This window comes from Peromyscus californicus, unplaced genomic scaffold (genome assembly GCF_007827085.1).
Source record: "Peromyscus californicus insignis strain IS unplaced genomic scaffold, ASM782708v3 Scaffold_13__1_contigs__length_99412109, whole genome shotgun sequence".
NCBI lineage: Eukaryota > Metazoa > Chordata > Mammalia > Rodentia > Cricetidae > Peromyscus > Peromyscus californicus.
In genome coordinates, this window is record NW_026294424.1 from 80,668,750 (window position 1) to 80,695,397 (window position 26,648).

Below are 26,648 nucleotides of genomic sequence, written 5' to 3' on the forward strand. Positions count from 1 at the left end.
ATTATCTATAGCTATCGGAGATACACAGCGCTTTACAGAGGTCAGGATTTCATCTTAACCTGAGCACTAAGAGCTCAATGATGATAAGATAGCTTAGTCATGTGCAGCAAACTCTTTATCACTCACATTCACCGGATTTGGGAAAAAATAGATAATTCAAACCAATATTTACTACACAAAGCGATGTATTTTATACAGCACTAAAACAAATCAGAGAAGGAATCTGTAAAATTCGTATAGAAAATAAAACTATGAATCTGTATCAAAAGGTTTGCAAAAAGGTCAGAGAATCAGACACTAAAGTATCCAAAGCCTCAGGTTTCGGCAATCAACACCAGTAAATGTGTTACCTTTTCTGTCTCCTCCTCTTTCTCTTTCTCTCTCCCCCTCTCTCTTTCTAATTCCGTTCTCTCCTTCCTTTCTGCCTTTTTCTTGAATATAGTCATAGAGATTTATTTATTTAATAAGCAGTTATTTTCTACTTCAGTTATAATAACCATCATAGTAATTACAGACTATTATTTTACTTATTGTTATGTGTATATTAGCCACTAAATCCAGAATTATTATCATAAACAATTTGAAATTGTTCTTTTCTCTCATTTAACATGTAAGAAATGAAGACAGCAGATGGTCAAATACCTTGTTCAGTCATGTTATATTTAATAGCAATGTTGTCATATCCACTTCACATCAGTCTACAAGTAATTTTATTGAGTCACATGTAAGTCCTCCAGCCCAGACTTTAACTTTTCAGAGGTTTTGTTGTGAAAAAAAAAACTCTCAATTTTGAATGTAGCATTTTTGTTTCAACGTATAGAATTTAATTTGTCTAAAAGCAAAATGGTACATATTTGATGAATGTAGGAAGATGAGTTTGCTACTATAGCTAGGTCACAAAGAATAAGTAGAATTTTGAAATATCAATCAGCGGTACAATATGACATCTCTGAGGACCCAAAAAGTGTAGACCGTACAAGTTATTGTGGTAGATATTTGATAGAACCAAATCATGAATTCTTGTGAATTTCAGATATTTTATTGACATTACTCATTGGAAACATGAAATGATATTAAAGATTTAAAATAAAGAAGCATTGTAAAGTATTTTGGATTTTGAAACATTATGATAACGTAAACCCAATGATCTGCTAAAGGAAGTGATTATACGAAATTGTGACTGAATCTAAGACAGATATTTAATGACTTGAAGTAGGGAGGTGGTGCTAAGGAACTTGTATGGTGGAAAAGATGTCATTAAAATGAGAAGTAGTAGAAACTAGAGAAATGAATGAATAGGCTATGTCTACATGGTGATTGAAATGTCAACTGTGATACAAATCAAGATACGACAAACAGCAGAAATTAGATAGAGAATAGTAAATTAAATTTGAAATTGGAAGGGAGATAATTTGGGGAAAGGAAGATAACTAGCAAGAAGGGAGGGACTAGAAAGGGATATAGGAAGTCAATATGAACAAAATACATGATATAACTGAATGCTGATGTCGTTGAAATCCCATCACTTGAAGAGTAATGAGCACTTTACAAATCTGTGATACAGAAGAACAGAGAGAGAAGGGATAGTTGGTTAATTTCAAATGATGATTAGAAAGAGGAAAAGAAGATGCACAGAGTCATGAGTTCTGGGCAGAACAGTGATACAGGTGAAGACTGGGTTGACCTGATCAAAAAAAAAAAAAAAAAAAAAAAGAGAATTCAAGGATAAATATGGAGAGACTGGAGTCCTGGGTGTGAGGACCAAGTAGCTAAATTAGTTCAAGCAGTTCATCTGGACCAGAAGAAAGGGGTCAAACAGTGACAAGCAAGGAATGTTGTCTTCGGTCTCATGACTTGTTCTACAGAGATAGTAGGGGTGCATGGAAGGTTCTCAGGAGAGAGGCATTTGGACCATGATTGTTTCCAGAGAACAATTATCTTAGCACTGAGTAATTTAAACAGGACCATGTATGGGCATTTTTTCTTTCCATTCTTTTTTTCTTATTTGCAGTGATAGAAAGCATTTCAAGGAGATAGTAGTAAGAAAAAAAAAAACAACAGAACCAAACTTAGAGGGATGCAGAGTCTTTGCAGAAGTACCACAGCAGAAACTGAAGGAGGCCTCAAAGTACTTGGTTTGCAAAGACTTTCAAATGGTAGGTCTCAAATTTCATTGTCCACTTAATGACTGATACTCTTAAAAATATTTACCTGTTTGTGTTTGATGCTGGTTATTTTTAAATATTTCTTTCTGTTACTCTGTCTGTAAAAGATAATTTCTTTTTTCAAATAATAACTTTACCATTTGACTAACCATCATTTTCTTCTGAACAGGTATTACATTAACATCACACTAAATTTATGGTAGACAATGACAATCCTGATAGTCAAATCTGTGTTATAGTCCTTGAGAAACCAAAGTCAATGACTATTATATTTTGTTGGGTTTTGTTTGTTTGTTGTTTTCAGGTGATATTCTCTCTAAGTCTGTGAGCATTCTGAGCCAAAGAGCATCTAGGAAACAAAATGTTGAAATTCTTCCAATGTCTTAAGCCATTTTAGGAAATATTTTAACTTCCTTGTGTGTTCTTGTGCTAGGTCTCTGGATTGTCAATATCACAGGCAACAACGTATGATTTCCAAGAAAACTAATACAAAGTGAGCATGCCTTCCTCATGCAACATTTCCTTTTAATTTTCTCAGTAAAATGCTTTACATCTTGTGCAATAGTTACAGCCTCTCCTTGAGACTCTCTCAGCAACTTTAAATGTTTTAATCAGTGTACTTACAGATTGGTCTGAGCCAGGAAATTAAACAAAATCATGATCAAGAAAAACATGAATAATAAACTAAAGCAAGAGAATTTTTCAGTAAAAAAAAATAGAAAAACTAGAGGCTTAAAATAAAGCAAATTTTTGGAGTAAGGTAAGCTTTAGACCACAAGTATATAAGAAGCAATGTACAGCAACCCAGTCTTGCTCAACATACAGTTTTTACAAAAAAGAGTCATACCCACTGATATTTCTCAACAGCCTTGGGACAAGAAAATACAATCAGTGCACTATGTCCTAGGATTTGGGTGATGGGTCTGAAATATGCAAACATAAGTTTTGAGTGACCCCTAAAAGTAACAGGTGAGGTCATATACATAGCATAAAAGGAGAAAATTGCAATAAAAAGAGTAAAATAAAGTAAACCACCACTCAAAAAGTAAAGACTAGAAGAGATCCTAGAAATCATTCATACAATATTCTTAAGTGAGAAAACTTCAAACCTGAGAGATTGTATTTTTGTCTGTGTTTTTTGTTTGTTTTGGTTTTTTGTTAGTTTTTAAATTTTTTCATTTAACACACAATCCACAGTTCCCCCTCCCTCACCTCCTCCCCTTCTCCCCACCTTACCCCCACCCCACTCCCCCATCTACTTCTCAGAGAAGGTAAGGCCTCCCAGGAAAAGTTAACAAAGTCCTTCTCCCTGCATCAAGGCTGAGCAACGTATGCCACCATAGGGAATGGGCTCCATAAAAGCCAGTTCATACTTGGTCCCACTGCCAGGGGCCTCACAAACAGACCAAGCCACACAGCTGTCACCCACATTCAGAGGGTCTAGTTAGGTGAAAGCATCGTCAACAAATGGTGCTGGCATAACTGGATGTCAACATGTGGAAAATGCAAATAGATCCATATCTATAGTCGTGCACAAAACTCAAGTCCAAGTGCATCAAAGACCTCAACATAAATCCAGTTACACTGAATCTGAGAGAAGAGAAAGTGGGGAGTAGCCTTGAACACACTGGCACTTTGAGACCACTTCCTAAATATAACACCAGTAGCACAGACACTGAGAGCAACAACTAATAAATGGGACCTTCTGAAACTAAGAAGCTTCTGTAAGACAAAGGACACAGTAAATAAGACAAAGGACAGCCTACAGTATGGGAAAAGATCTTCACCAACCCCTCATCTGACAGAGGGCTGATATCCAAAATATATAAAGAACTCAAGAAACTAGACATCAAAACACAAAATAATCCAATTAAAAATGGGGTACAGATCTAAACAGAGAATTCTCAACAGAAGAATCTCAAATGGTGGAAAAACATTTAAGGAATTGTTCAACATCCATAGTCATCAGGGAAATGCAAATCCATACAACTCTGAGATTGTATTATTTTTAAGATTGTATAACTATTTACAAATGTAGGCAGTACTAGATAATATTCAAAATGCTCTTCAATAAAAATGGGTATAGGGAAGGAAAATAAACAGTACAGTCAATCTAATATTTCAAATGTAAAGTAATTACACAGCTAGGGTTAGTGATGAAGTGTAGAGGTAGAGGTGGTAGAGAAGAGGAAGTGGGAGAGGCAAAGGAATCGCAACATGATATTTTCTATAAATATCCATTTGATGTTGCAACTTTAAGTGTTAATAACATAAAACCCTTGCCAGAAACCTATAGTCATTTATTGGTGCTTCCTTTGTAGATTAATGACACACTTTTATTAAAGGCCACAGTGTTGGCTCTGGATAGGAAGGAAATATCAGTCATATTCTGTTACATGAAACTTTAGAGCAATCTCCTACTCTTCCTGATCACACAGCTATAACTATGACAAGAGCACACTGCAGTGTTGAAAGAATGCTATTCCACCATCACATTCCATCCTTAAACAGCTGGAAATGACCACACAAAATAATGAGTGAAATAATGCTTTCATTATACTGTTCCTACCTAAATGAATAAACTTTAAATTTAATTATAATTTTCAAATATTTCAACCACTGTGTGTTTCCTGAAGTAGGTCATAGTATAGGACAATGGTTCACAACCTGTGGGATGTGTCCCCCAATGTGAGGGTTGAAGGGTCCTTTTACAGGGGTCACCTAGGACCATCAGAAAACACAGATATTTACTTAATGATTCATAATAGTTGCAAAACTTGTTATGAAGTAGCAGTGAAACAATCTCACAGTTGGAAGGCATCACAAAATGACAAACTGTATTAAATAAAGGGTCACAGCTTTAGGAAGGTTGAGAACCACTGGTATAGAGCATTTTGAATATTGTTTTTTAGGGTCAGATCTGTTAACACCATGACTCCAGTTTTAGGTGAGTGAATTAGAGATGAAAGGATTAGGGGAGAATGTAATTAGAGAGCAAAAGAGAAGAGTAAAAAATGTCATGTAACAATTCAAAATAAGTAGAGTTTTTTGTTTGTTTGTTTGTTTGTTTGTTTGTTTTAATCAGACTGTTGGTAGCATGCATAGGACTAGCACAGTTCTAATCCAGATGGGGATCCCGAGATAGAGAGGGGAAATAGACATAAGTCCCCAATCCCTAACCCAGAACCTATCTCCAATTGATAACCCCTCACAAAGGAAAACTTAGTTTTATCCCATGGAGTTTCACTGAATATACAAAGCAGTCTTAAGAGCAGACCCCATGCCCAGCTTTAGATGGCCAACACAAAATGACCTCAATGACATTTTTGAAAGATTGCTTTGTTTTTGTCTTACAATGCTGTCTGGGTATTTTTCTCCCTTAAAGGCCTTTTGCTTATATATTATGCTTTCTGGTTTTTGTGTCTTTATGCAGTTTCTCTGTGTGTGAATATTGTCTTGGCATATATGTGTGTTTCTTGTGCTTTTTCTTTGGCTCTTTTTTCTGTTCATTTGTTTGTTTTGTTCTTTTCACATTTGGTTGTTTTTATTTTATCGTTACTTTTTTTTTCCTTTCCTTTCTTTTTTTGATGTCTGTTGGTTTTCTAATGAGAGAGACAGAAAGGGTGTGGATTTGAAAGGGTTGGAAAAGTGGAGAGGCTCTGGAGAAAGTTTGAGGAAGGGAAACAATAATGAGAATATAGTATATAAAAAACTATTTTCAATGAAAACATCAGACATATTTAAATTATTTCTGCACTCTGTGTAATTTCACAGTCTTGAGAAAGTTCTAGAGATGCATTGCCTATGGGCAAGCAATAGTGTCTATGGTACTCAGAAATAAGAACAGTAGCTAGCCAGTAGATTTCAAAGTTTCCCAAGAACATAATGCACAGTGTTTTCTTTTTTTCCTCTATTGTGTGAATATATGACTTCCATTCAGACTCACGAGTGCAGAAAAACTCAAAAGCAATAAATTAAATTCCCAATTGTCAGGACACAATTATTTTTGAGACACATAGTACCAACAGTACTTTTATTGTTTAAATTCAACAAGACAATAATGTATTTGGGCAAATGTTTGCTTTTAACCTATGCAGAAAATACTCTAAAATATTGTAAAAGTGTAATTTGAATAGTTTTCTTCAGGAAACACATGTGAAATAAACATTGGGCTCAAGTATTGTCATATACATCATTGTTTTTACTGAGTAGGAAAAAAAATGATGTCACTCAGTAAAATTTCCTAAAAGATCTCCCTGATTTGAAACTGTGTTTCCCAAGACAGAAAATAATAGTGATTCTACAGAAATATGGCTTTGATATTTCCATTATTTCTCTGATTCTTTACTTCAGAATGAGCTGTCCTGACTATTCACAAATGCCTAGAAGAGGCCCTTTTCCTGTTATTTCCCGGTCACCTGCTCTTCACAAACTCCTATTGTAAAAATCACCTTTTCAAGTTGATTACCGGAGTTTTTAGAGACAGATTTTGGGCATTATCTTCAGGTTCCTTAGCATGACCTTGTAATTGGCACTTTCTGAATAGCAGGCTTGGTGTTTCGGTGTGTTTAAATGTTCAGCCTTCTGGGTAGGCTTGCCATCTGGAGGCTGCAACTCAGCTGCTCAGACACTTTAGGCTCATCCTGGGTAAAGGTAAATGTTTGTGTGCCTTCTTCTCTGCTGTCTTGGCTAAATTGTTCTTTGTGAAAACTGATCAAATGTAAACTGTGATAAAGCATTTAACTACTGTAAAGTTTTATTCAAAAATAATTTAATATATGGGGGCCCCATATAGCACCTGTATGAGTCCTATGAGCAGACTCCAGAAATCTTCCAACAAATGATGTGGAATTAGGAGTGATATATTCCTTCTCACCTGTTTTCTAGAAATCACTGTATCTTCCTTATTTTCATTTCATCTTCACTAGACAATATTCACTTTCTCAATAATGACTTCTACATTAATCTTCTATGTTAGCTTAAAATTCATAGGAACACAGCACAAGTTCCATTGTGAAAGTGTTTGTGCTTGTCAAAATCCAAGACAGAAGTGCATTGGGTGATGTTTCTCAGAGACACGAGAACAAATATCTGCTCATCCAAGATAGTGCACTGATCACAGACCACAGAGGAAATGAAAGAATTCTCACTCGCCTGTTTGGTACTGAACTGAGCCTACTAGGATTGCATAGGAACTTGTGTAGGGGTTTCTTGCAGGAGCATGGGAGGGCCCAAAAGCAACTGTGCCACTGTGAAAACGATCTCAGTATGACTGAGGACTCACCAAATCTGCATTTCTGTAGCCCTCTGTCATACTTTAGTGAACTTCCTCCCAGGAGCATCATATTCTTCAGCACTAGCTTGCTGCTTATGCACACTCAGGGAGTTTCTGATACTGTGTCTTTTTGAGTTTCCATAGTCTTAAGGTGTTTTAGCTTCCTGAGTTCTGCAAGCAAGCTTTCCTCATCTTTCAGGAGGGATGTTTTCAATTTGAATGAATTTGCTACACAAACAACAACTTCCCTGAGTTATTCTATTTCAACAATCAACTCTCTTTTTTGTTGTTGCTATTTTACCAACTTTCCATAATATTTTTTAGCACAGACAACACATCTTTCATTCATCAATACGTACATTATTAATGATGCACATGTCACCTATTCATTCTCTTTAACTCATTTCAATTTATCTAATAACATTTCATAAAAGAGTTTTGATATTTCAAACATTATATTTGTGTTTAGTAAATATTTTCTCAGACAATAAATCAATTAATATACATTTTGATATCAACTTGTGTACGTGTGTCTTTCTTTGTGACTACTTGTCTGTCTCTCTGTCTATTTGCCTTCTATCCTATCTTTGAAAGACTTCTTATTTTATCTTCCCTCAATGTTCATATTTTATAATTTGTGTAAATAAACTGTTAAAAGTAAATTTCTCTGCATAACTATGAATGTATTTTCTATTTTCTTTTACAAGTTAACTTTTTATAAGCTATCATTAATATGAAAATTCTAAGTAAAGATCATTGAATCATTTTCATTAACTATACTATAAGACTCTCGCTAGTATTTTTATTTTAATTTCTAAATGGTCATAAATAATTCATTATGCTGTCAATTAGTGTGTTTACACTTAACTTTAGTGTTCTCTTATCAGCTCACTCTTATCAGCTCATTTCTAATTGGCCTACTACCCCATTGAATCATTGCTAACACTGAGGGTATTTACAATTGACTAAAAGCACAGCATATTCATCAATGCCTTTGTGTGGAAGCTGCAAAGAAGATGGTTATAAAATGTTGCTTTTACAGGGTTCAGTAAGCATGAGGCTCCTTATCTTTGCCTTGATCATGGCTCTCCTGGTCTCCACGCTGGTAAGTACATCCAGAAAGTGTGAAGAAGGGGCATTCAGCAATTAACCAAAAATTTGCTCTTGTTCCTAACACTCTGAGTAATGTTTGAGTAACTTATATTTGAATGAAGCTTTACTACTGTGAATTTTTTCATCCATTGATTTTTCTGGAATCAATCTATGTAAGTTTACACATTATCTAGAAGTTCTTAGTAACTAGTTCCAAACACGGAAGTGTGTTTTCATATGAAAAAAAAATGGAAAAGTAATCAATAACGGAGAAATTGAAAGCTGTTGAAATTATACTTGAAAAAAATAAAACCTCTGGTACATGTGAAGTAAGGAGACTGAGCACAGAATGAGATTATTAATAATGAACCCCAATGGGTGTCCTACATCTCAATGGGAGTTTTCTCTTATACCTTCTACAGCTCATTTATTCCTGGGGTTTGTTGTTGTTGTTATTGTTGTTGTTGTTGTTGTTGTTTTCCAGGAGCTGAGGGCCAAACCCAGGGCCTTGTGCTTGCTGATTTATTCCTCTTAACGAGCTGTCTTTTCCGACTTGAAGTTATGAGCCTTTTATATCATCATGAAAGCGTAGATTTGCCCAGTGCAGACTTCACATCCGCATATCTTTCTTTGCTGCTGTGTCAGTGAAAAGATCCTGCGTCTCTCCGGCACACCCCCCTACTGTCGTGCTCGTTCTCTCTTTAATTATATCTAAAATTTGAAAACTGTGAAATAAAAACGTGATAATTCCCCCCAGTCCGAAACAATGTTTTAATAAACATTGTTTATAAAATAACCATTAGTCGCCAGGCAGCGGTGGTGGTGCACGCCTTTAATCCCAGTACTCGGGAGGCAGGGCCAGGCGGATCTCTGTGAGTTCAAGGCCAGCCTGGTCTACAGCGTGAAATCCAAGACAGGCACCAAAGCTACACAGAGAAACCCTGTCTCCAAAAAAAACAAAAAAAAAAGAAAAAAAATAACCATTTGTCACATTTTTCTACAAAATACACATGAAGAAAAAATTCAACTATAAAATATAGGGAAATGGAAAAGGATTTTATAACCCAAATATTTCAGTATTGGGCAGATTTTGAACAATTACTATTTATCATTATAAAAGAAAAACTCAGGTTTTTTTCTCTCCATTGTCGTTCCTCCATCTGTATAAATTAATTTCACTACAGTGCACACTTTAAAGACATAGAGACTAAAGTAAATGATTACTAAATAGGATAAATTATTCACAGAGAAGTCTGATTTTTAATGCTTTCCAATATCATTATATAAAAAATGGCAAATTTAGAGTCAATATGAAAAAAAAAGTGGTGTGTGTTCTCTAATCTTGTTTCTCTTTTTCCCCCTAGACTGCTGACCGTTCTAAAAAGGTAAGATCTTCTCATTGACTTGGGAACTTCATAATCATACATGAACTGAATTTTCTCTGTGTGTGTGTGTGTGTGTGTGTGTGTGTGTGTGTGTGTGTGTGTGTGTTGAGATATACTGGCATCTGCTTTGTTGACCAGGCTGGCCTCGAACTCACAGAGATCCACCTTCATCTGCCTCCCAAGTACTGGGATTAAAGGCCTGTACCACCACAGCAGGGCCATGAACTGAATTATTATTTATTTCTTTTTCATTTTTACAGAGACAGTCTAAGCATGGTGAGAGAGATCATGGTGAGAGAGATCATGGAGAGAGAGATCATGGAGAGAGAAGTCATGTAAGGACTGTTTTGATTATGTTGTACAACTTATATATTATTCTCAAGCATCTCCTCCATAGGAAGACGCAATGGTACTTTGTGAAGATGAACATGTATCACCAACAAATAATGTCTCCAAAGATTTCACTTGTTTTTGATTCTCTATGAAAGTGCTCAGTCTCGTATGAAATAATTTAGGGAACCATTCTACAATGTCACTCTAAGATAACCAGTTTACTGTTAAAAGTCAATTGACTTTCTCTTGAGCTGGACCAGTAGGTTGTTACAATAAAAGAGTCCAGGCAGAGAGTATACCTAGGGATGAGAACGAGAAGGTAGAAGATAGGGAAGAGAAAACCTGGGCTCAGGAGGTCTTACACAAGCTGTGTCTTGTGCCAAGCTAGTTTATAGTGAAGTACAGCACCCTGTATCCGCAGGAGGGAAATGTCCAAGCTTAGCAGAGCGGCACTGACTCCAGGCTCAGGCCGTCCTTGCCAAGTCTTTCCTGGACCAGGACACAGAGTTAAAGTTCCTTTTGTCCTTTCATCGGGGCTTCTAAGAAGTCTTGTGTTGTTCTGGCTCCCAACATTCTCATTAATATTTGTCTTCACCTAAGTAGTTGTATTTCTTTTTTTTTTAAATGATAACACTTTATGCAATTAAAAAATGGTAGAAATCACATACACCTCTGGAACCTCATTTTATGAAAAGAAAAAAAAGGCATTAATAAGTTCTTGACAAGCACTAATAGCTCCCAGCATAGATATATGTCATAAACTACATTACACAATGTGTGTTTGTCATCTTTACCCCTGTATCTACAGCAACACACACATTTCTAATGCATCCTTGGTAGTGAATGAAAACATAAAGCAGAAATGTTTAAATAACTGAATGGCTGTGTGATGTTTATCTTAGAAGTGTATATTAATATATGACTTGGTAGTTTGTCAGAGACAGTTAGAGTCTGTAGGATTCATAATAGCATGAACACTTGATGAATTTAAATTAAGCATGTGTTGTTTTAAAACAGAGAATGTATTTATTATACTAAAGACACAAAATTGAAGTTTGTAATTATTTAGCTGACACTAAAGCCAGAATTTGAAATGTTCTGTTTTGCTTTCTATCTTTGTTGAGATTAATATTTTTTTTCATTTTTCTTTATTAAGAAATTTTCCACTCACTCTACATACCACCCACAGATCCCACCTTTATCCTCCCACCCCCCAGCCCTCTCTCCCAAGCCACCCCGCATCTCCACATCTCCCAAATCAAGGTCTCCCATGAGGAGTCAGCAGAGCTCAGCTCACTGAGCCTAGGCAGGTCCAAGCCCCTTCTCACTGCACCAAGGCTGAGCAAGGCCAAGTAGAAATATCACAGTTAATATTGAAAGGCATCACACCACAGGCACCGGATTCCCAGAAGCCTGCCCATGCACCAGGAACGGATCCCGATCCCCTTGCCTGGGTGCCCCCCAAACAGTTTGAGCCAAACAACTGTCTTCCAAATCTAGAGGGCCTAGTCCAGTCCCATGGCGGCTCCACAGCCACTAGTCTACAGTTCATGGGCTTCCACTAGTGTGGGCGGTCATCTTTGCATGTCTTCCCATTATAATCTCAACGTCCCTCACCTGCAGAATCCCTCCTCTCTCTCATCAATTGGATTCCCAGAGCTCAGCCTGGTGCCTAGCTGTGGATCTCTGCTGCATCTGCGTCCATCAGTCACTGGACAAAGGCTCTATGATGACAGTTAGGCTATTAGCTGAACTTTCAGTTCATTGTTGATCTTAAGAGACTAGGGAGGAAGCTGTGAATACTTCTCTGCATAAGGCTGTCATGTAACTCCGTGATTAAATTTGACATTATTTCTAGTGCCTTTCATGTTCTTCCCCAAACACTCTATTGAGGGACACATCATTTTGTCTTTTTCCAGTCCTTTGGTGAGAGTGACAGATAACTGCTAAGACTAGCTTGACATTTTTTTTTTTGGTGCTGCGTTAAATTGTATCAAATCAATGGGATATGGCCAAAATTTCTTCTCTAATACACAATATACAAAGCTTAAAATGATTCAGGATACCTGTGACAGAAGAGAGATTCATTGGAATAGTCAGAAGTATAGGCAGCACAAGAGACCAGAGGCTGATGAACTCAACAGTGTTGTAGAGAAGCTCTAAGTTTGAAGTAACTTCCCTGTAGATTCAAGGATTCAGGGGTGGTCAGAAGAAGATAACATCATAAAAGAGATTTAAAGCTCATTTTCTATGTTTTCCTTTCACCAGTAGTGTAACTTGTAAAGAAAAAACTAATAAGCTATAAATATATTGTTTTTACCTTCTTTGAAACTTGATCTCCTGCATATAATATAAAATCTCACAAAGCTGTATGAATAGCATCATGTAATTCACACATAAATCTACAGTGACTCCAGGCCATACAATTCATTAATGACAGATATAGTAGTTATAGTCATGTGGTCTCAAATCTTTAACTTTCTCTTTCTGTATTTGCAGAGACATCATCGCCGATATGTGCCACCTGAAACAGAAGTAGACACTGATACTGATCTTCCACAGTATGATGCTGGAAAAGGATTACCTTATAATCCTTTGGGTTACTAACCACGGGAAATGTTTAAAGAGGTAAGATGGATCTGGATATGTGTTTAGTTCAAAAACTGACTGGTACTGTCAGTTGAGAAAAAGAAAGAGAACTAACCCATCAGATCGAAGTAAAGTCCAATGTAATTCTTCAGGTATTGAGAGTTGCTGGTAGCAAAAGGCCATAAGAGTATACAGCAGGTGACAACTAGTGTTCAGAAGGTCAACCTACCAGAACCAAGGTTACTGGTGGAGGATACGATCATGCAAGGTGTTTTGGAATTACTGCCTTTTGAATGAATTGGCTGTTTCTTGTTGTAAACTTCTTGTGCAACAACAGATATGATATTTTCCCATTACCATGCATTTTCATAAAATGTATATATGTAATCTCATGATTACATCTTAATCTTATGGGCACATATATCTGTGGGTGGTCAGGAAGATGACTTTTCATTTAGCTGTAATTTTGATATATAGAAAATATATTAGAATATGCTTTATAGCCAGATTCATTTTCCCATGAGACTGTGGACACTTAAAGCTGCTTTGTTCCTTTTGCTCAGACTAACACAGAAAATAGTAATCTCTCCTCAGTCTAACACAAACTGCACACATTCAGCTCAGAGCAAGTTCAAACTAGACTAAAGGTCTTTGTAAATAGATCATAAGTTTAAAACTTTACAGTTATGTGCTGTGGGATGGTCTGTATGTCAAATTGCTCTGATTGATCAATAAATAAAACACTGATTGACCAGTGGCCAGGCAGGAAGTATAGGCGGGACTAACAGAGAGGAGAGTGGAGAGAACAGGAAGGCAGAGGGAGACACTGCCAGCCGTGCCATGACAAGCAGCATGTGAAGATGCCATTAAGCCACGAGCCACATGGCAAGGTGTAGAGTTATAGAAATGGATTAATTTAAGATATAAGAACAGTTAGCAAGAAGCCTGCCACGGCCATACAGTTTGTAAGCAATATAAGTCTCTGTGTTTACTTGGTTGGGTCTGAGCAGCTGTGGGACTTGCGGGTGACAGAGATTTGTCCTGACTGTGGGCCAGACAGGAAAACTCTAGCTACAGTTATGCACAAGATCAGAATCGCAGGTGTCTATCAAGGTTACTAACACAAAACAACCTAAGAAAAGCTTGCCAATTCTTCATTTGCCAAGTCTTCTGTAAAAACGTATATCTCAGAGTTTGTGGCACTGAGCACTGTGCCCCCTACCTCTTGTCTTGAGACCTTGGAACCTTGCTTTACTATGGTGATGGTTCTGCTCCTTATCCTCTATTCTAGGAATGCTCTATGACCTTGAAGGTTTTGAAATTTTTCTCAGGATTGCAAGGAGTCTCCAGTTAAAAATGTGAGAAGTCAGGCAAGAGAGAAGACTGGGAGCTGAAAAGAAGCTGTAGATTTAGAGAAGCAGTAGAAAAAATTAGAGAACAGCAGAGAGATCAGACACAGGGAATTAGCTTATATAGAATAATAAAGTAAACGAACTGAAAGAGCACAGTGTGCATAGATTCTTTTGATATCCTTAATTAGATTTCCAGCTAGTTGTAGACCCTCCCGCAGACCCTGGGAGAGGGTTATTTGGGGCTGGACCCCAATAGCCTTCATTATTCGGGAAGTATAGTTACTTATTGAAATGCTGGAATGAAAAGAATCTGATTAAACCCAATCAAGAGGTGGGTCTGGGAAGAGTATATCAGTCTTCTCTCCTGGCCTGACAACCATTATTCCTGATACTCAGCTAATCTCAACTCTGTATATATATACACAATAATATGTTTATAGCACATATTATTTTGAAGGAGAAGAAAGGGGAGTGAATTTGGTCAAAATGCAGATATGTACATATGAAATTCTCAAAAAATAAAAGTTATTGATGCTAAAAGTATAAAAAAGAAGAGAAATGAGCCAATAACCAGGCTAAAACTCAAATTAAGAAATCAATGCTTTATTCCTGAATAATATTATTCATTCAGATCCTGATAAGAGAATTATATTCTCTGCCCCAGTTAATAGACTGTCTGGGTTTAGAGGTAAAGGAGATCCCTGTGTTTCTATCTTAGCCTGTCAATTACTATTCAACCATAAATTATTTCTAAGTTCATTAACATTGGTTTTATCATAGATCTACAAAATATATATGATAATGTAATAGACAATATACAGTTAAAAGATTCTTGCAAGTTATAAGGCATAAATGCCATAGCAAGTATTGTGAATGCTCATGAACTCATGAGCACAGGCAGTGCGGACAATGAAGACTTTCTAGATAGTGTTTAAAATTCATCTTTCTTAAATACAGTCTTGATAGAGCTACACATGTCCATCTGGGAACTTGTTTACAGAATAAAGGAAACCATATGCACACTTACAAGTTAGAGTCAGTATGTCAAGAGCCTTGCTCATGTGACTCATAGCACAGTGTGTTATAAAACTCAAATTTTAAGCAATACCAATGAGAAATTTTGGTTGAAACCAATAAAATTTAAGGCAAAACCAATAGCATATTTCTAACATAAAGATGTATAAAATTATAAAATAACAGGGTTTTTAGAATGTCAACTTATCGATTTACACACATCCTGAAGCATTCCAATTTCTGAGAAAAGGGAATATTCATGTCATACAATGTCAGATAATAGAGGAATATCTTACAGTTCAAATATGAAAGGCAAAATAGTTTAATTTGTTATAAATACATTGTCCATTTCATTCCAGTTGATTTCAGGTTATGATTAGTAGAAAGGAAGAATCAGAAAATGAACACTTAGTCATTAGGTTTATGATTAAGATGTTTGAAAATCATACTATGAATTAGGACACTATTTGGAAACAACAAACATTAAGGTAATGTCTAGATTTTTTTATGGGAAAATGTAGTTTGTTGAAGCGCTTAAAAAATTTTACGTTGTAAAACATGGATAATATTATAAATGTATTTTGCTTAAATTTTATTTTCTGCTCCATGTGATATTTAATGGGTTTTAGTAAGTAACATTACCTGTATAGAGAGAATTTTGTTACTATATTAAAATTATAATAGTACATCATTTTTATTATAACCCACCATTTTCTTCTCCCATTCAGGTCTGATTCAACCCTGTTAATAATGTGTCTTCTCATCTCTACATTCACAAATTATTGTCATAGTGTTTTCAACTGAATAATTAAGCAATTATTTGGAACAAAGAAAGACCTTTGTTGGTTTATTCTTTGCCTCATGATATTTGCTTTACAATTCATGTTGGGCTGGACTTCTTCAACTTCCGACTTGTAAATCTGATGTCACTAATGATTCTACTTCACTGAAATCCATTTCAAAAATAAAGCCATCAATCAAGCACCTTTTTCTGTCTGTGGTATTTATTTCCATTTTCCATTCTTTCTGCATAAAAAGGAACAATCCTTTATTATGTTCTTTTCCCATTGTACACAAATGAAGAATTTTTTATAGCAGGTATATGAAGTCATTGGAATCCAGTGTTGTCTTGTCTGACATGTTTTCAAAATACCCAAGGACTTTATAAGTCTTCAAAAATAGCCTGATGTTTGGGTTATTAGACCATCTTAGGCGTTTAACCTTTGATCAGGCAAATAATATATTTTAGCTAAACAAATAAACTTCCTGTATCTTTTGTCTAATGAATAACAATTTCTAGTTTTCATGAGAAACAGGAAGACTTGTGCATAGACAAGAAGAAGCAAGGCCTGCTTAAATATTAATTAGGTACTCTTAATCCACCAAGCTGATGCCACTGCTGTGGGATGCCCTGCATGCTGTGAATATATGTTGCTATGACTGGTTGGCAAATAAAATGCTGATTGACCAGTAGCCAGGCAGGAAGGATAGTGTAGGTGGGACAAGGAGAGAGGAGAATGCTGGATGGGAGAAGGCTGAGTCAGGAAATGCTACCAGCTGCCGCCATGAGGAGCAGGATGTAAAGTACCGGTAAGCCACGAGCCACATGGCAAGATAAAGATTAATAGAAATGGGTTAATTTAAGATGTAAGAACTAGATAGCAAGAAGCCTGAGTCATTGGGCCAAACAGTTTAAAAAATATAAGCGTCTCTGTGTGTTTACTCGGCTGGGGGACTGGCAGGTGAGAGAGATTTGTCCTGACTGTGGGCCAGGCAGGACCAGGAGATAACCCCAGCTACATGCCACACTCATAGTAAACTTATGTCCCTTTGGTCACTATTCTCTTATAACGGAAGAACATAAAATTTACAAAGACCAAGGTGTGAGTCATAGATAATTGATACCTGTAGTTCTGAAGTGTAAAATATCCTTTTTTAATTATAATCTTTTTATTTTACATACCAACCACTGTTCCCCCTCCCTTGCCTTCTCCACTTCCTCCCTCCGTCTTCCTTGCATCATCCCCCATTCACTCCTCATAGGGGGTAAGGCCTCCCTTGGGTAGTCAACACAGGCTGTCATACCAAGTTGGGACAGGACTAAGCCCCTTCCTCTCCACCCCCCACCCCCGAATAAAAGCTGAGAAAGGCATTCTCGCCATAGGGAATGGCCTTTAAAAAGCCAGTTCATGTACTTAGGATAAGTTCTCGTTTCACTGCCAGGAGCCTCACAAACAGATCAAGCCACAAAACTGTCACCCACATTCAGAGGGCCTAATTCAGTCCCATTCAGGTTTCCCAGCTGTCAGTCCAGAGTCCATGAGCTCCCACTAGCTCGGGTCAGCTGTCTCTGTGGTTTTCCAAATCAAGATCTTGATCCCCCATTGTTCCTATAGTTCCTCCTTCTTCTTTTCACCTGAACTCCAGGAGCTTGGGTCTTTGCATCTTTTCCATCAATCACTGGATGTAGGTTCTATGATGACAATTACGGTAGTCACCAATTTGAGTACAGAGGTAGGTAGATCAGGTACCGTCTCCACCATTGTTAGTAGTCTAATCTGAGGTCATCCTTGTGGATTACTGGGGATTTCCCTACCACCAGTTTTCTCCCTAACCCCATACTGGCTCACTCTGTCAAGATATCTCTTTCATTGCTCTTCTTTCAGTCCCTCCCCAAACTCGGCCTTCTCGATTTCTCATGTTCACAATGTTGGAGATGATGCAGAGAAAGGGGAACACTCCTCCACTGATGCTGGAAGTGCAATCTTGTACAGCCACTCTGGAAATCAGTATAGCGGTGCTGTGGGATGGTCTGTATGTCAAATGTGTTGCTGATTGGTCAATGAATAAATCACTGATTGGCAGTGGCCAGGCAGGAAGTATAGGCGGGACTAACAGAGGAAACTGGAGAGAACAGGAAGCTGGAGAGGGAGACACTGCCAGCCGCCATCAGGACAAGGAAGATGTAAAGTACCGGTAAGCCACAAGCCACGTGGCAAGGTATAGATTAATAGAAATGGATTAATTTAAGCTGTAAGAACAGTTAACAAAAAGCCTGCCACGGCCATACAGTTTGAAACCAATATAAGTGTCTGTGTTTACTTGATCGGGTTTGAGCGGCTTGGGACTGGCGGGTGAGAGAGATTTGTCCTGACTGTGGGTCAGGCAGGAAAACTCTAGCAACATAGCGGTATTTCAGAAAACTAGGAATCAACCTACCTCAAGACCCAGCAATACCACTCTTGGGCATATACCCAAAAGATGCTCAACCACACCACAAGGATATGTTCTCAACTATGTTTGTAGCAGCATTATTCATAATATTCAGAATCTGGAAACAACCTAGATGCCCCTCAACTGAAGAATGGATAAAGAAAACGCAGTACATTCACACAATGGAGTACTATACAGCAGTAAAAAATAATGACATCATGAAATTTGTAGGCAAATGGATGGAACTAGAAAAAAAATTATCTTGACTGAGATAACCCAGATCCAGAAGGACAAATGCAGTATGGAACAAATCCAGTGAACCTCAGTATTTCAGTAACTCTAGAAATTCACACATATTCTATTGTTTCTACCAAAAAAAATAAAACTACAAGAATAAATATTTTTTCAAGACAGAGTTTTACTATGTAGCTCCAGCTATTCTGGAATTCGCTATATTGCCCAGCTGCCTACAATCCACAGAGCTCCACCGGCCTCTGACTCCCATTTGCTGTAATTAAAGGTATGTCCCACTACCCCTGGCTATTTACATGTTTTTAAAGGTAGAGCTAATTATTATTTACTACATCCTTTCCTGTTATTTTATCTTGCATATCTTTAAATTAAATGATAGTTAGCTAGCCTCATGCATGGTTAAATATAGGAAATGTTTAATTCAACTAACCAGCAGTCAATTCAAGAACAAACTAATGAGTCCACTTAGTCCAATTATTGTAACACTGTTAAACTTCCCAATCTCAACATTCTGTAAAAGAATCTACATGTGATCTAAATTCTAACTTCCCCCACAGCCATCATTGAGAGCTGATTTATAGCACATGCTATTTGTAGACATTTTATCTCTCACTATGTCTTATATTACTCATGGAGAATTGTTTCCATAATCATATTATTTTGAATGAAACCTATGATGGCATCAAAAATACTAACCATTTTTGTTCACATACTTGTTCTCTGAAATGTAATATATGGTCATTCTTATACATATTGTATTAAGATTTTAAATTCCTGCCTTAAGGATCATCCAAAGTCAATGCAACATTGATTTTCAGACATTTTGCTTTCCTTCTTGAAGTTTCTTTTTTTGTTGCTACCACAATATTCACAGATTTTGCCAGTTCTCCTCTGTTCTCATATTCTCCTCCATCATATTACATCAGGGTTATTTATCTATGAGATATCTGTCTCCAGCCACTTCACTTGTGATTCCACGAAGGATTTTGTCATAACCTCTTCTATTTGTATGGTTTTAACTACAGTCAATAAGTTCAAAAAGGCTCAAATTTAATAAAATGTATAAACATGCTGCTTCAAAATGTAAACATGTGTAACTGACTTTGTGATACCTTTAAACTGATTGTTGTAAATATGAGTGTTTCATCGATTGTATGATAAGACACTAGAACCAAGAACAGAGCATATCACCAAGTGTTCCCAGTACCAGAGAGACTCTATAATATTTATTAGACAGATATAATGCAGTATGTTTGTCAGAATTTTCTGCTTTATGCATTCTAACAGGAAAATAATTATTTGAGTCTAGTAAGGATCATGAGTTTTCAGTACATCCTGTAGCATGCTTCAATTCTCAGGATAAATGAAAGAGATGAGGAAAAGGAAGAACTAAATCTTGTTTAAACATCACTGTCAATATTGCTTCCTGGGCTGTAATCTGAAGATCCCACTTTAAGGTCACACAAGTATTATTCTTGTAGCCCTTTATTGATGTTCCTCTAATAAAAGATGATCTGGCATTTTCAATGAGCATGTTGTGTAGTGACAAGCGGATGATACATACATGTTTAATTAGTTATAAATGTCAAAATATGATCTCTGTCATCAGTGTGCTCAAAGGACCTTTTATTGTGCATTATGAAATAATAACTAACAAAAGAAGGTTAGTTCTATTTAGAGCCCACTATTCCTGTTTCCCCTGTCATGAATAATCTCTGGCATTCCTAAATTGTTGAAACAGAAAATAAGTAATAGAGTGATAACATTTCCTACTTCCTGAATTGATTCTAGTATAACCACAGTGTTTAACTGTGTGCAGTAGCATGCATTTTTGGTTGGCAATGCCTTTAGATCATTAGTTTGCTTATTGTTTACTTTGTTATAGGTATCATAGATCTGCTACAACCATATCAATTAGATTATCTAAAATTATTGTAAAAATTATTGAAATGACAGAAATGAAGGATAAAATAATATAAAATAAGGAAAGAAGGATATCATTGACACTTTCAAAATGACTTAAGTAATTCTTAGATTTTTTAAAAATTTTTATTGTTTTTATTTATTTATTTATTTAAATTTTATTTTATAATTTAATTTAATTTTACTTATCAGCCACGGATTCCCTTGTTCGCCCCTCTCCCGCCCCCCCCTTCACCTGAGCCCACCCTCCATTCCCATCTCCTCCATGGCAAAGACTCCCCTGAGGATTGAGTTTAACTTGGTAGATTCAGTTATACAGTGACACTTGGCTCAGCCTGGGAGGAGGGGACTGGACCTGCCTGGACTGAATTCTTGGATTTTTATCATCAGTTATATTTCAATAGGTACAGAACACTACCAATCTTTTTCCCACTGTCAATATTCTCTGGATTTGATTGGTATTATCAGATTTGTTATAGCTACAAATCACACTAGAAAATAACAACAATGACAAAGTCAAATTTCACTGAATTATTAAGTTATTTTTATGAATTTCCATGTGTGCATGTATTAGTGTGTACGTACATGGACAAATGAAATCCTCAGATGTTGTGTTGTCCCTCAGGTACTGGCAGCATGTTTTGTTATTATGGTTAATACATGTATACATATATATATGGTTAATATATATAATGTATATACTGACTTCTTTTTAAATATAATATATATCACTTTCCTCTTCTTTTTCCTCCCTTAACCGCTTTCATATACTCACCATTTGCTCTATAGCAAAGTTTTGCCACATGGTTTTTCAATTATATTTTATACATATATTCTTAATATATGTATATAGTCCTAAATATGTTAATACAACGTGTTTATTCTATATCATATTACTTTTATGTTTGTGATTCAGGGCTAACCACCTGATTTTGAATAACTGAGGGACTCACCCCTGGGGAAGAGTATTTCTTCAACTCTCAGCATTTATTTGCAGGTAGTTCTTTATATAGTGTTGAAGCCTGGTTAGCTTACCCCCTTACATATTAGCCTGTCTACTGTTCTATCATTGTTCACATCTTGCTTAGGATGTCATCTTGAATTAAATCATGTACCTGCAATGACATTTGTAGCATAAGTATCCTTACTGCAAACTTCCTATTCCTCTGCTATGATCCCCCTCTTCCTGTTCCTGTTATGATCCCCTCTTCCTGTACCTCTGCTATGATCCCCTCTTCCTGTTCCTCCGTTATGATTCCCTCCTCCAGCTTGTCCCCAAGATCCTCTAGCTTAGGTGCAATAGTTGTACTGAGACAGGACCTCCCATCTTCCTAGGGACCTTCTATTAGGCTAAGTAAGCTCTGTCCTTGTCTTTCCAGAGCTGAGGTTACAAGTGTGCACTAAAACCCTCAACATTTGTATGTTGTTTAAGGGGAATACAGATCTTCATGCATGCAAGGCAACCACTTTACCAAATGAACCATCTCTAAACCACTACTTTAATATATTAATAAAATGTAATTGGACACCAGCCAGATTATAACCTAGATTTTTCTGAAAACATATCACAGATCATCTCCTTCATACTTATTTCCTTGCAACACTTAAGATTTAATTAGATTTATGTTTATTTACAACCTCCATTTAAAATGTTTCTTGTGTGTTTTGTTCTAATTTTCATTCAAAGAGTTACTCAGAAATGTTATTAAATTGAAGATTCTTTGTGCACTCCCAAGTACACTGTATCATGTTAAGGAAAAGGACTAGAGTTTTCACTCCCCACAGGGTCCAATGAGGTGCTGAGAATGATGCATCCATATGCCACACTCAGAGGCAAATGCAGAAATCATAAATTTTAACATAAGTTGAAAGTCATCACAAACATTTAGCTATGAGAATAATTTATCTAGCAATTTTGAAGCTGGTGGACTGTTTACTTTTTGAATTTCTAAGGATTAGGGGAAAATTAATTGTCTTTTCCTTTTTTCTATTACAATTTTGTCAACAATGGACTGCCTTTTATGAACATGGTTTTCTTAAAGATTAAAATAAATGAATTTATTTAAATTAAGAACTGCCATACTCCCACTACTACATGAGATTTACCAAATAAAGTTACTAGAATATCTAGAATCACTTCACATTAAGAACCATTTTACATAAAATGTTATCCATTACTAAATTTTTTTTTTTTAAAGTCGACATCTTACTTATGCTGTAAGATGTTCAAAAGCCGCCGGGGCGGTGGTGGTGCACGCCTTTAGTCCCAGCACTCGGAAAAAAAAAAAAAAAAAAAAAGATGTTCTAAAGCCATTGTACAAAGTTAAAATAAAAATTACAAGATAACACCTAGAAAGCACTCTTGTAATAACTGGGATCAGGGAGATATCTCAGTGGATAAGAATTTATACAATCACGGGGACAAGTGTTTGGGTCCAGGCAGCCATACTAGATGTCAATGGGCATGGCAGGTTTCCTACAGTCCTAGTGCCTGGAAGTAGGGGCTAGGGATCCCCAGGGCAGGCTGGCTAGCTGGATTAGCTCAATTATCAAACTCTTTTTTTTTTTTCCATTTTTTTTTTTAAATTTTGCAATACAATTCAGTTCTACATATCAGCCACGGATTCCCTTGTTCTCCCCGCTCCCGCCCCCCTCATCTTCTCCCCAGCCCACCCCCCATTCCCACCTCTTCCAGGCCAAAGCCTCCCCCGAGGACTGAGATCAACCTGGTAGACTCAGTCCTGGCAGGTCCAGTCCCCTCCTCCCAGGCCGAGCCAAGCGATCCTGCATAGGCCCCAGGTTTCAAACAGCCAACTCATGCACTGTGCACAGGACCCGGTCCCACTGCCTGAATGCCTCCCAAACAGATCAAGCCAATCAACTGTCTCACCCATTCAGAGGGCCTGATCCAGTTGGGGACCCCTCAGCCATTTGTTCATAGTTCATGTGTTTCCATTCGTTTGGCTGTTTGTCCCTGTGCTTTATCCAACCTTGGTCTCAACAATTCTCTCTCATATAAACCCTCCTCTTTCTCGCTAATTGGACTCCCAGAGCTACAAACTCTTGATTCAAGCCAGAGACCATAAAAGGGAAATGCAATCAAGGCAGTCATCCAAAGTTAACCTCTGATTTCCATGCACCCACATATACAAATATGCTCACACACGGTAACACCCATAAACAAATGCACACATACACGTACAGAGAGAGAGAGAGAGAGAGAGAGAGAGAGAGAGAGAGAGAGAGAGAGAGAGAGAGAATGCTTTTTTTTGGTTGTAGTTTATTGGTGATGCTTCTGATGAGTTTTTCATTTATTGAATTTCTCATTTTTCCAAATTTTTCTTTTCCCCCTGAATCCCTATCTCTTTGGTGAATTACTTGTCCAATTCTTTAAGTGTCATCTTTAATGTGTTCATATGTTTATTTGTCTTTCATTCGGCATTATTTATAAGTTTTAAAGTTAGATTTGAAATTGTTGTTTTAAATATTTTAGTATCTTTGGATTTGGTTATTGGAGAGCTATGAACTTTTAGAGAAGTCATGTGCTTTTTTAAAAAGTGATGATTTTAATTCTCTGACACCCTGTTGCATTCTTACAGGGGAACAGATGAGACTTTGATAAGATTATAACATGACTGGAGAGTTATGACATTTTGAAGATGCCCTACTTGAGATACAATAGCTAGTATGCTAAAAGTCTTAGTTTTCAGTCATCTTAATAATTTCTGAACTCAATTACTGCAGCATTCATTTCACCTGGACATTTTTAATATGTGCTAATTAGCAGAAGGATTAACATTTGAACAGGGCACTTGTGTCTACAGAGACAATTTTAGATGCTTTTCTGCAGGGATACGGTTTCAATATTTCAATTATTTTTATGTTTTTCTTTACCATAATTATTTTTCCTTCTTATTAAAACTCCTAGATCATTGTTAATTAATAGTTAATGAATACTCATAAGTATAAGTATTAGTCATTAGTTCCCAGCAGAGGAATAAATTGCTTATGCATTTTTTCTGTGTTTTCCAGTCACTTGACTTCATACACTTCTCTTGTAAAAATATCATTCCTAAACTAATCTTTAGTGTTTTGCAAGACAGAACTGGGCATTCCTTTAGTCCCCTAGACATGATCTCATATTGGCATCCTTTAGAAAAACAAAGGTGGTATTTCAGTGAGTTTAAATACCTCGCACTCTGAGGAAGGCTTCACCTCCACTGCTCTGATTGTTCAGGCTCACCTTGGATCAAGGTAAAATATTCATGTATAATCTTCCAGGATGTCTCAGTGGAATTATTTGCGTGATAAAATTGGTTGAATTGAATGATAATGCTCAATTTATAAGAACGATACTAAAAGTAATTCAAATGATTTTTGGAGATTTGTAAAGGTTCATAAAGATTTAAATTATAAAGTTTTAAATACAGGACAAAAAATGTTGAAATCTGAAGGTAAGTTCAAGTATTAGTTCCTCTCAAGCAACCTTGGCAATCAGTGCATAGGGGATGGGAACTATGAGGCTGTAGTACTTCATCCATATTCAGTGGCAAGACCCAAGATTTTCTCATCTTCTTCACTACCCATTTTTCATCTTCTCAATATTGACTTTATGTATAACTTATATATTAACTCAAAATTATAAGTAAAATAGAAATAATGTATTTTTCAAAATTTATGAGGTTGGATGTGTCAAAGAATAAATAATTACTCATGGTTACTTCATGGACATACATGAAAAATTTTATCACCTTTATAACAAGCAATGTAAACACATATATCAGTTTTTAAAATGAACAATTGTTAGCAGCCTTCTGCACATTAGCTCTTCATTAGAATAAGGTTTTCTCATCTCACTCTCAAAATTATATACAGAAAAGTTTTAGCATTGCAACATTTAAAATTGATGTTTAGGATCTAAGCCCCCCTCAAATACTAATGTAGATTTCTAGATACACCTGACTATCTACATCTAAATCTATCATCTATTCAGTCTATTTTTCTTTATGACTTCTGTGACAAGTATTTGAAGACTATTTCTCTTCATCTTAAATTAATATTCAATTTTCAGTTACTAAGTGGGTTAAATTAATTTTCTTAATGTACCTACATCTATTTTTTTTTCATCCACTTCTTTTCAATTTGACTTTTATCTATATAATATCATCAATGCTCTAATTCTCAAGAAAGAGCCTTGAAGTAGGAATGTTCTTTTCTGAGAAATGCTGTTTGAAGCTTACCTTTACCAATCAAACTTTCAACCAACCAGTATCCAAGTGGATAATGTGCTTCGAGTTCATTCATAATACCTGCTCAGGCTGCTCACATGGTGTTATAACTTATTTAGAATTAACTGACCTTTAAGGAAAGCAATATAACCTATCTTTTTTCTATGCTTTCAACTTCCCAAAGTACCATGATCCTCATTGCTCCTCTCTGACTCATTCATGCGCTGACTCAGAACAACATATGTGTGCATAAGATGCGCTGGCTAGACCTAAGATTATCACATGAAAACAACAAGGTATTGAAAACACCACACCTGAAAACTGTTGGGAGCAGCATGTGGCTATAGCTTGAAGATATCTGATGGTGGCTTTGTTTGCTGTTGTAGATTAATGGGGACAAACAACAACTTCCTACCTTGTGAGACTCCTGTAAAAGATTAAAACAAAGCTTCCTCATTTCTTTTCGATACCATATTTTCTATGTCATTCTATTTAGTAAAGATGACATTAGCTGGAGAGACCAAGACATGGGGCAGGTCAGAGCTCTTCTGCACAAATCACACCCGCTATTGAGTAAATTATACCAAAGTTTGTGTATCTGTATTTTGCACCATACCACCTGGCTCCGTTTTCACCAGCTGTCTTTAAAGCTTCACATTTTACTTTCTTAATAGTTCTCTAATACTGTGCCTGTATAACGTTTCCTTGTGCTCTCCTCTAGAACTGGAAAACCTGGAATAACCTGGGTTTTCAATTGCTTGTAAGTTTGTCCTCTTTATGTGCTGAAATATTAGGGCACTAGTGGTGTATCTCCTGTTCTGTTTTGT